The following is a 12,751-nucleotide window of genomic DNA, read 5'->3' on the forward strand; positions in this document are numbered from 1 at the left end:
GAGAGAGAGAGAGAGAGAGAGAGAGAGAGAGAGAGAGAGAGAGAGAGTACTTTGCTTACTGAACCAAAAAATGTACTTGTTAATATTTATGAAAGAACACATGGCAGAACGTGAGCTAAAATATCCTCTATGTGCGGCATACTCTTGTTTTGACATCCAATTAAACGGAATATTATGTTTCAAAACCTACTGAAATATAATTTTTTCCTCTTTATTGCTTGTATTAAAACCAACGATAAAAACATCAAAATAATGCGTGACTAACTGTAAAAATTTTCGCAGTATAAAGTTTTTTCTTTGTCCTCCGTTCTGTTTTTTTTTTTTTTTTTTTTTTTTTTTTTATTTTATCCTAAACTTTTCAATAAACTTTATTTGATGCAATGCACCATTAAGGGCAGTTATGAAAACAGCGGTTGCTATAATGTACATGAGACGCCTTTTGATAGCATGAAGTTTGAAGAGCAGTATTCAATTGCTGCTCTTGTTAAAATAACAATGGCAAGCCATTAACTTAATGTCATTAACAGTGAAAAACCGTTGTTAGATTTCATATACGCAATAAAAAAAAAAAAAAAAAAAACTTATAAAAACAAAGTAATTTTTTTGTTGTATTTTCTCTCTCTCTCTCTCTCTCTATATATATATATATATATTCATCTTTTTATTGACTACAATAATTTTAATTGGTAATTATATAAAATTTCTGTGTATCCTAAGATACACATTCATAGTCGAAATTGATAAAAATTTGAAAAGATTTCAGTTATTTTTTATCAAGTTTACATAAAATGTTTTTCGTAAGTTCGCTTTAAAAGTGAAAGTAAAAACAACACATACATGATTGTCGCTTTTCATTGAAGGAAATTTTTAATTGGATTTGTTTTCCGATGAATATCGTAACAAGATGAGTGCAATCAGAACTCGTATTGTGAGGATAAGTAAAATTTTCAGATTAAATTTGAAAATTTCAATTTATTTAAAGCAGATTGGAACACTTTAATTTATACAAATATACAGTTGTGTGTAAAATATAAAATCATATATAGTTTTCTTATTTTACGCAATATTATGGTGTTAATTAAAATAAAAGCGTAATGTAACGAAGAATTTTATGATGCTCCTAATAGTAGGCAACATTTTGTTTTGTTTATTAGCTTCTAGTAGTAGGCAATAATAACGGGAAAATTACGACGCTTTGGGTACGATTTATGACGCATTAAGCAATTATGAGCAAATTTATTTTTTTTTTTATATCTTACGCCACTTGTGGTATACGAGCGTATTAACTTTGTGCGGACATAAACAACAACCATAACAACTTAAGATCCGAACTGTTGTAATGATTGATTCAGTTCCGGTCTATGCTTATATGTCCATCTGTCCGTTTTGCTCTTTCGTGTTTAACTTGAGATAAACTTAATAAGGTTCGATAAACTGATATGCTTTGCCACAAGGACGAAATCTATTCAAAATGGTTTGCATCGGACTACGTTTCAGACCATTTTCCATAAAATGCCTTATTTTAAAAAGTCGTTATTGAAAAAAACTTTCGCTGCCGATAAATGGTTTTAGATGGTGGTCCGCGGCCCACTATCGTGTTTTTATTTGTTTTGATCTAATTTTGGGCGAATTGCTAACCTTTGTGCATTAATTCTGATAAATTGCTATACGTGTTAAATTTTAAATCGTTGTCTTAATTTCTTGTTTATACACTACTTACAAATGGCTTGTCTCGAAAACATGTAAGAATTATGTTGTATTAAAAGAGCATGCGGTATAATAATAATGCACATTCATACACAACGGACACATCATACAATAGAGGGTAAAGTGCACTTTGTATTCTCCCTGATTCTTATATTTAAACGTTATGACGGGATTGTAAATATTTTCTTCTTCTTATCAAGAAATTTTTTGTGCATGCACATCATATGGAAATTACGATCGCATTAGGTAAACTGAAAAACATAAGTCGTGAGACTTAGACATAGGCAGTGCACACTCTATAAAGTAGTTATCCATGCTTCAATTTAATCATTGACAAACAGGGCAGGCAGATAGCCAGTATATCTTTCCATTCTTGATCACAGACGCTTCGTTTAAAGAGCTTAGGTGAAACTTCTCATATAAATTTCTTTTGTCAACAACAAAGGCAATGAGTTATGTACTGTTATTACTGAACTATTTACAGACTTGTTGGCTTAATCAAGTCGAGTTCGAGTAGCTTAAAAGAATAGCATTTACAATTGCTCCGATTCTATCAGAGATGTGGGGAGAGATTTGTCTAAGATTCGATGAAGTAGAAAAGAATGAGAGAGAAAAAAGCAACAAGTATTGAGAACTTGCGTTATAGCAAATAAAGCTGCATGCCTCGAGCTTATAGAGTATTTTTGGTTTCCTCGGCTGAAAACAAACATAACACAGTAAAGTTTATCTCCTTGATGTCAACGATTACGCCTAAGCATGCAAAAGCTTGAACAAAAAACAGGTCAACTTTCTTTGAGTTTTTTATTCAACGTCGCTAGTAAGTACCATAGCTTCATCCGGCAAAAGAATTCTTTGTCAGTATCACCATCAAATTTATTAAGAGTAATTGGCGCTTACCGACAACTATTATGCTCTGTAAGGACAGACATTATCGTTTAAACTATGCTGCCCGCTGGTTTACTTACTTGCTTTGCTTGGTTGAGTATAGCGCGTTTTTACAGTCTTTGTTGTGTCCTTCCTTTTGTTATTAACAACTAACTGTTCTTTTCGCACCTAGTCCACTTAAACTTACTTTTCGGCTTGAAATTCAATTTGTGATTGTCTTCAAAAATCACTTTCAAGTAGAAGAAGAACATTTTTTCACGCTTGTCAATTTCTTTTCATACTTGTCTACTTCTTCTTCTCAAATTAAGCCCACCAACAACAAGCGATTCACTGCAGCGTGCATAAATGGCTAGATGAGAACACAAAGTTTTTTGTATGAATGGTTATGTATATTGTTTTTTGTTTAGTATACATATTTGGTCGCGATGAATGTAGGCAACTTGCGGGTTAAAGAATATGTAAGCACAATTCTTGCGGAAGACGAAGTTAGTTGAAAAGTAAGTCGAAAGAGTCGAAGCAAGAGATTTGAATTGCTTTATTCGAACGGACAAGACCAGAACGAGAATCAAGGCGTTGTAAACATAAGTTTGTGGAATAAGTTCTGTACTATCTTAAAAATCACAATTCAGTGACACCGACTTCATTTCAAAAGAGTGTTGAGTGAAACATTTCGGAAGAGAATTTCGTTCAATAAAACACTTTCGATGAGAATTTGATTCAATTTTCGAAAAAATACATTTTATTACTGTTCGAAAAATTCCGTCATAAGCTTTCAAAATTTTATATGAAAAGCTATTATTTAGGTATACGCTGCACTTATTACTGAAAAGATATAGACGTCTTCAATGGCATGATGCTTGGATTCTCAATTCCGGCAACAGTTAGTGTGGCGTGAGCGAAAGATGGCCGGTTTGCTTCGAAGGACGCCACCTAATGATAATCGTCAGAGGAGCTTATGGCTTTAATTTTTTTAAAGCGATAAAGTTGAAGTAGAGTAGGTGAGGATAGATGAGCGAAAGCCATTATATGTGGGAAAGGCCGATCATTAACAATTTGTAAAAAGAAACCATTTTGAAGAAACTTGATATGGGAGAAGACCTAGAATGGCAAGCCAATGTAGTCTTAGTTTAGGTTTTTTATTGTCAAAGAGCAACAACAAAACCTGGAACCTGTTGCCGCAATAAATGCCGCAATTTGTGATGAAATTTCATCAAAGCACCTCGGAAATCGCAGATAGGTATACGGATAGATACGCTTACATCTGTCTGCGTAAAGATTCTGAATCGATTGATATAACAGCATGTACGTCTTTTGATATATGGCGCATATAACGGGACACACACACCCATATAGAGTAGAAAAAGGTACTTATCCATATAGGATCTAAAAAGGTATTTAGAAATGAGGCTCATAAATAAATTTGGAAACTTAGGCTCATAAATTAAGTTTAATTTATTAACACCAACATACATAGTAGCGTGAAAGGAAAAAAAAAAACATTTTATCTAATGTCTTTAGATAAAATTTCGTGCGAATAATGGCGACAAACACATAAGAAGATCGCTAATGAATTCTTCCCTGAGGTAATCGCTGACCAATGTTCCCTATAGAGCGCAGATATCACTTTTGATTGCTCGTACGTGTATGTAAAATATGTGGATGCACATGCGTGTCATGTCATATTTCATCCATTAAAAAATGCTTGTCAGTAGAAAAGTAAAACAATGGGCGAACATACGTGCTTAAAATCCTTTAGTTTATATATGTGGAAAGTAACAAGTAAGAAAATTGTTTGGACGTGACCGAATCCTTTATACCCATCACCTGTTGTCCTGAAAAAGATTAAAAAAAGGAAAAGAACTACATTTTCATGCCCTATAATGTGTACGGTGTACGGGTTACACTTCACGAACACCAATCAACGAGCACTGGAAGCAATCGTGCTTACAATGTTTGTTCCACAGGCGCGTTATTTGCAAATTTACACACAGATGACCAGACATACAGATGGATAGGCGAATCGAACGACGTGCTCAGGTGCATTTCGAACTTGAAATTGACAAAGAATTTGTATATGTTGTAGGGTTTTGAAGCTCGTTTCATAAAGGTATTAAAAAAAAAAAAAATTATTTATTGATACACGTGGCAGGAGGTTTTGCAGCAGCGCTCTTAGAATATAAAAAAACCAATTTTTTATTCCTTTTGAAAAGCAGAGGTGTTCTTAGCTTACGTGGTATTGTAGGCTTGTACGATTAACTGTAACTGTTACAAATATTCTTTTTTTAGTAAAATAAAATAATCTAGAAATTTAAGCTGATAGTTCGAACCAACCTCCAAGAGTCTACGTGATCCGATCAGGGTTAGGATCACCTTCAACCACATGTTTGCTTAGAATTAAAATACGGGATTTCTTACTAAGTAGCCTCAGCTTAATATAAGACCAACTGATACGAACTATATAATGGGTAAACAGTGGCCAAGTTCTCACGTTATACTTTATATGATGCTCTTAGCGGTCGTTATTATACACAAACAACTAATAGGATTTACTGTTAGATTTTTATTAAATTTGTTGTTATTAATGCTCTTTTCGTTGTCAACCTTAGGGGAAATGGCCACATTATTATTGTGAATAAGTTCTGGATCGCTTTAGTAACATTTCCATTCTCATAATATGAACATGTTGAAAGGTATACTTCAAGGTAGGGAGTTATAAAGGAAGGTATACTTCAAGTAGCTTTCTCATCCTTTTATGTATCATAACGAATTTATTGTTTTCGAAAAGCAATACAATAAAGAAAAAGTTACAAACAAAAAAAAAAAAGATGGCGATTAATAAAAGAAGTAACAAAATTACATGCGGATGTGACAGAAACTGTCATACTCTACTCTTTTCAAAAAAAAAAAAAACAGTCCGAAAAAAATGGATTAACTTGGATTAACTATGCTATAGCAAATACTATGCTACAGCATTGAGGGGGGTAGAGTTTTCTGTGACCGTAGCTGCAGTGAGTAGTCAGTCAGTCGGTGAAAGCATAACAGTTATCGATTGGGCACGCTACACGCTAGACTACGATATGCATCTCCCTATGTCATTCTTCTTCTTCTCTTTATATTGCACGCCAACATGTTACATGAACAAGGGACATACCCTTCTTTGTCATCACGCACATTAGTTTGACAAACAGACGGCCTTGAGCTGTTGAATCTTGTCGGGTATTTGAATATTTATACACGGTGTTGCAACCATTGTGACAAAGTGAATACACCTCCATCATTTCGTGGTGAATGTAAGAAGATTTCGTTTTCGATAGTAAATTCCAAAAATCGACGTACGTACGTTTAGATGAAATGCCCTGTCAAGCTTTGCATAAAACGAAAAATATTTTTAAAAAAATAAATCTTCTCTAAATAGCCTTTGAGGAAAAACCTTGACTTGGAATTTCCCCAAATCTTGTTTTTTTTTTGCATTTTCCTTTAATACCAATTTATTTAGTTTTTTTTCTTTTTCAACTCGCTATAGACTTGAAATTAAAAAAGCATTATAATAAAATAAAGTAAAGAATAGGTAAGAAACTGAGAATAATTCACTTCTGCCTTTTCCAACTTACGATTATTTGTTGAAGGATAAATTTACCTCAACCAGGATTTTTTCTTTTTTTTTTTTTTTGCTCTTTGTTACGTTTAATGTGGAAACATTCTCATTTTTAAAATTTATATTTTAATATCTTATACTTATTGCAAATAATAGTAAAGGCCAACAGGCTCATTATTTACGTTACAACCCAATTGCACAATGCACCGAATACTTTAGGCATTTGACTACATACGTGCATATGTGTATATAATACACGCATGCATATATATATATATATATATATATATTTATATGCATATATTTATACCAAGTAAATAATATGAATTTCATTTCTTTCTTTTATTTTTTTATTTATATGCTTGCGTACATACTGCGCTGTACTGAACCATATTTTCTCTGGCTAAAATAAATTTAATTTGCTGTAAAAGCGGTTAACATGTCAGTAGACGTTAAGGCGCCATGAGAGTTCATATATGACGTACATATGCATATATATGCCACACATACGTGGAGGGTATAGCAAATGTATACATATATATACACACAAGTACAAAAGAAAAAATCCGTCATGGAAGCAAAGCACAGAAATTTATTTTTTCTCTACTTTTTTGTACAAAAATATAAACACAATTTAACAAAATTTATATGTAAGATTCACGATATAACCCGCAAGAGCGTGGAAAAGTGTTACGTGTGAAACAATTGCAAAAAAAAAAAAAAAAAAGAAACGAAAAAATAAAAGATAAAGGGAAAAAGTAAAAAATGTTTTTTTGCAAACATTTATTTTTTGATAGACCACAAAGTTGGGCGTGAATTCCCGAAAGGAAAACCGAAACGAAATCATTGAAGAGTGCGACATTAACGAGCGGGGATTTAATAGAAACCGCGCACAGCGAAAAGGAATATTATCTCGACCGCTGAATGGTGAGAGAGCACGGTAGAGAATTTAATCGACTGGCAAGAGTAGAATTATTTATTAGAGATCGTGCAAGGTGTGCGCTCTTGACAAACTTGATATACTTAAGCAGTTTAGGCATATTGGCTGTCTATCCTTTGGTTGCCGAAATACCCAAAAACCCAAATCCACAGATAAAGAAATGAAATTTCATGCTACTACTACTTGGGAGACAATTTCGCAGATCGTGCTTTAAAAAGCGATGCGATAAGTCAATAAAGGACGAAAACTATTAAAAAAGCGCATTTTCCGATACTTTGCAAATTTGAAGTCCTCCTACGCATCTAAAGGATAATAGAATTTCAAAAATTTTTTTTTGAAATAGTCCCCTTCATTGCTAAGCATGATATCCCATTGGTCTTATTGAGGGGCGAGAATTTAAGTCGATGAAAAATTCGTTTTTCGACTTCTTTTCTCTAAGGACTACCAACTGGTTTTTATATCTGAATAATCGCCAACACATGTCCTCAATATTTCAAAATTATATATATGTTATGGTATATAATAAAGCTGCTCGTGCTGTTCGTGCTCGTGAAAGAAAAGCGGTTGTATTTGAAGGTCCGCGTTAAGGTAGTTTTTTCATTTTGAAAGGAGGAAAAGTTGGTCTCAGTGCTCAATGATTAACGAGACGAAAAAGAATTGGCTCGCAGCCCACGAAAAGAAACTACCTATTGAGTGGGCGGAGATGATCTTTTGCGTTTCGGTAAAATACACGTGGAAGTTTTTATCTTGAGTCCATTGCAGTTTATGAGTAAGGAGCAAAGAAAGCCAGAAGCTCGAGGTAACATCAATATATGTAGCGCTATAAGTGCGTTCTTTCGCGAATATTTTCGATTTTCAGTGTAAGGCTGTAGACAAGAACTTTCAATCTTTTTGCCAAACTTGAAGACGATAACTCGATTTTTGTGACCAAGAGAACGTTTACCACCGTCACACGGACGAATGGAAATTTGATCAAGAAGGTATATGCTCTAGGGTCTCTCTGAGACTCACCTCTGGGTATTGCAAATGATTTCACCGTTCGGTGGGAGACATGGCAAACAATTTCGTTGACTTCATCCTAGAGCTAATATTTGTTGTACTTGTTGCCGATAACTTATAATGACAATGCAAATAGGCTAGGTCCCCAGGAAGGTCCCACAATAATAGAAATAAAAGATATTTTTCATTCCCTTTGGTTAGAAGTGAAGGGCTATTAAGATTCGGATTAGATTCAAAGACGTAAATGTAAGTCGGTTGCAAGTCAATATATTCACTAATGCGGTAACTGAATCTAAATAATAATTAAGGAATGATGTGCAATGGGTATAATGAGGGAGAAATAAAAATAGGGAATAATGAAGTAAACAATGAAAAAGCTGAACATAGAAATGTAATAGCGAATGAGATATATCGGATAAAAGGCAATAACTTATTTAAGCTGAGCGATAAGGAAATAATGCATAAGTAAAAACATGTAGCGACGAAAAATAAAAAATATGGACAATGTTAACAGCTAAATAAACAGCTAAATAAAAGGCAAAAGATGAATGATAAACAACACATTACGGATTATGAATAATGCATTATTAGCAGCTAATGGTGGTATCCAATAAAATATGGGAAATTAATGTATGGCCCAAATGCCGTAAATTGCATGCGATAAGCACTCAAACCTTGTAAATGAAATTTTATTGGCTCTCGTGCTAGAATTCAGGTTAATAAAGAATTGGATATTATCTTTAAGAATTATTTGGTATTGAAGCGCAGCAAACAGCAAGCTGTCCGCACTATAGGCGTCCTCCGCAAAACATGGCACTTGGAAATTGAATTTTGATGCAACACTTTACACGGTTTGCGATTGTTGTCACACGGGTTTGACATAACACGATTTCAATCTCGGCTAGATTTCCATACCTAAGACGATTTGTAGTACAAGGCTATATTAGGTTATTGCGGACGCATTCAACACCGAGTAGGACTTCAGATAGACCTGCTTTTTATTATACCGATCACTTAAGCATCATTTTCGGAATCGATTTAAGCTTGTCTCTTCGTCAGTTATAACGAAACCATTTTGGGAGATAAAATAGGAAAGAAAAACAAGCAACTGTAGCATACATAGAGGATTCATACGATTTACTATTACGAAATTGGGGGTTGTAGGACAACAACATGAACAAATAGAGAAGTGGATGGACGGACAGACAAACTCGGAATTATTTTCTGAATTGATCTTTATAAACAAAAATTGATCTCTCTCAAGTTCGCCAGATCGCTATATCCGTCCGCACAGAGTTAATATAGCCTTATGCCACAAATGGTTTAGGGTATAAATCTAAGGTATTCATTATAAGCAAGAGAACAAGCAAAAGAAAACCAAAAAATGCGAAAAGAAATAATCACACACTTAAAGCGTAAACTATGAGAAGAAACTTCAATAACCAGGGTGGGAACAAGGGAACGTCAAACGCGGATAATTAATCTACGAATTCATATTAACTCTTCTCTGCGTGCAGTAGTATTGCGTAAGACTGCGAGAATAGCGTGCAGTTTGAAGCAACCAAATAATACACTGTAGGTAATCAGTAAGTTAGTCTGGCAAACGGAAGGTGCTGTTATTGGCAGAGGACTGGCAACAGTATCGGTAGCCTTACAAGCAAAGTAAAATCGAGAGAAAGATTGAATAAAATAACGCACAACTGGAGAAAAAACCGGGAACGTTACCTACACCCCGCTCCCCGCGTCCTTTCACGTGTCAAGTTTACGTACAAAAATGTACGCCTCACCATTACACGATTCAATCATGGGGCTGTAATTACTGGCCAGGGCCGGAAATGAGTGAGTGCGGACTGGTATTGGTGTAAAGCTACCTCCAATCAGGTCGAGGATGTATTAAGAGGAAAACCAGACGCCAGCTTTCGAGTTCGTGATGCTCATTGTAAAAAAAATGAAGGCTAGAACTCTCTTTAGATGATGGAACCAGAGAGATGGCTAATATTAAACAAATAACTTAGAATTTTCTGTTTTTCCAAATCCTCTGCACCCAATAAAGGAGTTATTAAGATGGAGGCCTCTCGCTTACATTCCCAAGTCATGTGAAATATGGACTGGAAGTTCGCCACCTATAAACAAGATAAAAAATTCAAAGAACTTCTAAAGTTATCGAAAATTGTTGAAACATTTTCATTTCAAATCTTGCTTCCTTCAACAGAGGCCAATCAAAAATTTTCTTAGTCGAGGCAGAATAAAAATAATTGCCCCTTGATGCGATTACATTGAAAAAAAAAAAAAAATCCAAAATAAATCGTAATTACCTTAAACCCAAGATGACTGCTGTTTATAGTTGCTAAGGCCGAGTATAGCTGCACTATATATATATAGTATGTATATGTATATTATATTAAGTCTCATTGTATTTACAATACATGTATATTGGCCTACGGCTTTATAGTTCCTAATAAATTTAAACAAGTGAAAATAAAATAGCTAATGATTGGATTATTATCAGCGCTTCGCTAAGCAAAAGCATAGGTTTAGCGAAAGTTCGCTTTCGAATATCATAAATTAATTCACACGCATTTTATCTTGATTTCAAACAGTTTGCGCATATATGTTACATATATATATATATATATTTTGTTTCTCGATACGCCGCAAAATTTATATTGTAATTATTACAATTTATTGGAAGCCCTCTCTCAATAGAATGTAGGTGGGTACGAAATGAGTTCCGATTTGAAAATTAAATTTTATTTTGTTGCGAATTTTTTCTACACTTCATTCAAAACATATGTATATATTCTATAAGCAATATAGCATCGCCACGATTGGTTAAATGAAGATAATAAAAGTCGTCGATTTTAACAATGTCTCCCTCCTGTAATGCATCATCCAAGGCATCTTTAGTTTTTCGTAATAAGTCCGGTGTACATTTGATTTGAAAATGCTTTAAAATGTAGTCCATCACATCGCGCAAAGACGCTGGCTCTCGTATTACCCTTATCGCGTTAAGGATTACCCCTTCATCGATTGAAATCATTTCGAACTTTTTGCAAATTTTTCTATTTTTCCAAATTTTATCTTAAAAAAAAATTATTTTGTTTTCATTGTATTGATGAAAGTGTTTCTCAAATTCCAATTTCTATTTTCTTTTTTTTTTTTTTGCTCTACACCACTTGTGGCACAAGACTACAGTAAGTTTATGCGAATTTTAGCAACATCCAGAGGCAGACCCGTCTTTAATTATACCAATCGATTTTGAATCACATTCTGAACCGACTTCGATCGTGTTAAACATACATTTTTAAATCGCTGTAGTTTTATCTGTGTATGTCTGTCCGTCCGTCCGTCTAATGCATTCGTAATTCTTTAGACATGTCGAGTTTTGGCACAAGAGCGAACGCTCTTTAAAATGGTTCGCATTTTTCCGACCTCTCCCGACATAACGCTTTATCTTGAGCAGGCATTATATGAGCAACGGTTAGCTGGAGTAAGGTATTTAAAAGTGGGCCATGAGGCATTATAATGTTTTTACTTATTTTCAATTTTGTTTTTTTAATTATCATAATCATCCTTTAATTTGTTTTTATTAGAAATGTTGTGATGAAGAGGTGAAAGGGTCTTAGGGTTTCTTTCCATAGGTTTGAAGATATTGCATGGATCTCACCGCAAACGAAGAATGTCGACGCAACACAGCTCGCAAGCAAATATCCCACCGTAAGCGTAACATGAAATTAAGCAAATGTAACATAGCACCATCGCATATGCTTTAACTAAGCGAATGTGGTTAAGCGAGCAATGCGAGGAATCTTGCGCATAATAAGCGATGCTGTCGAACCTTTAAAAAGAAGGGATTAGGTATAAGCGGTGAGAGAAGGCTTTCGGCTAGTTTTCAAATTGGATCAAAATAAAGAAAAGCAAAAAAAATTTGTCAAAATTATTGAGACAATAATCGCAATTTTGCTCGGCATGGAAGTTTAACAAAATCAACTTCTATTGTTCACGTTCATCAAGAATATGTCAATTTTATTCGATTTTCATAGCACAAGTTTTTTTTTTCTTTGCTAATTCAAAGAAGGCATTCGTCACGATGGGAATATAAAACAAATTGCGAAAAATGATTAGCAATTATTTGATAATTGACAAATGAATTATAAATGGAAAGCTTCTTAATCTAAGTCCTCTTAAATATAATATTTAGAGTTTTGCGAAATTCTTTAACGATTTTTATAGCAATACGTATACACTGTCATGTGAAAGTCATATATAAAATGAGACAAAGGGTAAAAAAACCGAAATAAAATGGAAAAAGTTTCTAACGGACACATTTTTTTATTGCTTATCGAATTGTTCAAGTTGGAGAACTAGAATGAAGAACGTAGAGAACGTCGCATTGGAATTCAGATGAAAGTAATTGTGTGCGGATATAACAAAAAAGGAGAATAGAGAAGGATTAGAAAAAAAAAAACAAATCAAAAAAAACTTGGCAATTATTTCTTAACAAAGGAAGACATCAGACTGTCCTGATTGCTAGAATACGTCTGGTTTTACTGCTGTACGTACATACATGCCATTGCATATAACACAACCATCTACACACTTTGGCTTGCTAACATACACCAGGC

The 12,751-nt window shown here is 34.1% G+C and overlaps 1 protein-coding gene and 1 long non-coding RNA gene across 2 annotated transcripts in view; one reads left to right on the plus strand and one right to left on the minus strand.

The window, feature by feature from the left end:
• The window catches only part of LOC119635630, a 9,152-nt gene extending 2,238 nt beyond the window's left edge, over positions 1-6,914 (plus strand). Inside the window, exon 2 of the long non-coding RNA XR_005247093.1 lies at positions 6,619-6,914. This is a non-coding gene — a long non-coding RNA (uncharacterized LOC119635630). The remainder of the gene's footprint in view (positions 1-6,618) is intronic.
• Positions 1-12,751, minus strand: part of LOC119635629 (GTP-binding protein Di-Ras2) — a 45,667-nt gene that overhangs the window by 20,999 nt on the left and 11,917 nt on the right. The gene's annotated exons all lie outside the window — the stretch shown is intronic.

This window comes from Glossina fuscipes, unplaced genomic scaffold (genome assembly GCF_014805625.2).
Source record: "Glossina fuscipes isolate IAEA_lab_2018 unplaced genomic scaffold, Yale_Gfus_2 27, whole genome shotgun sequence".
Lineage (NCBI taxonomy): Eukaryota > Metazoa > Arthropoda > Insecta > Diptera > Glossinidae > Glossina > Glossina fuscipes.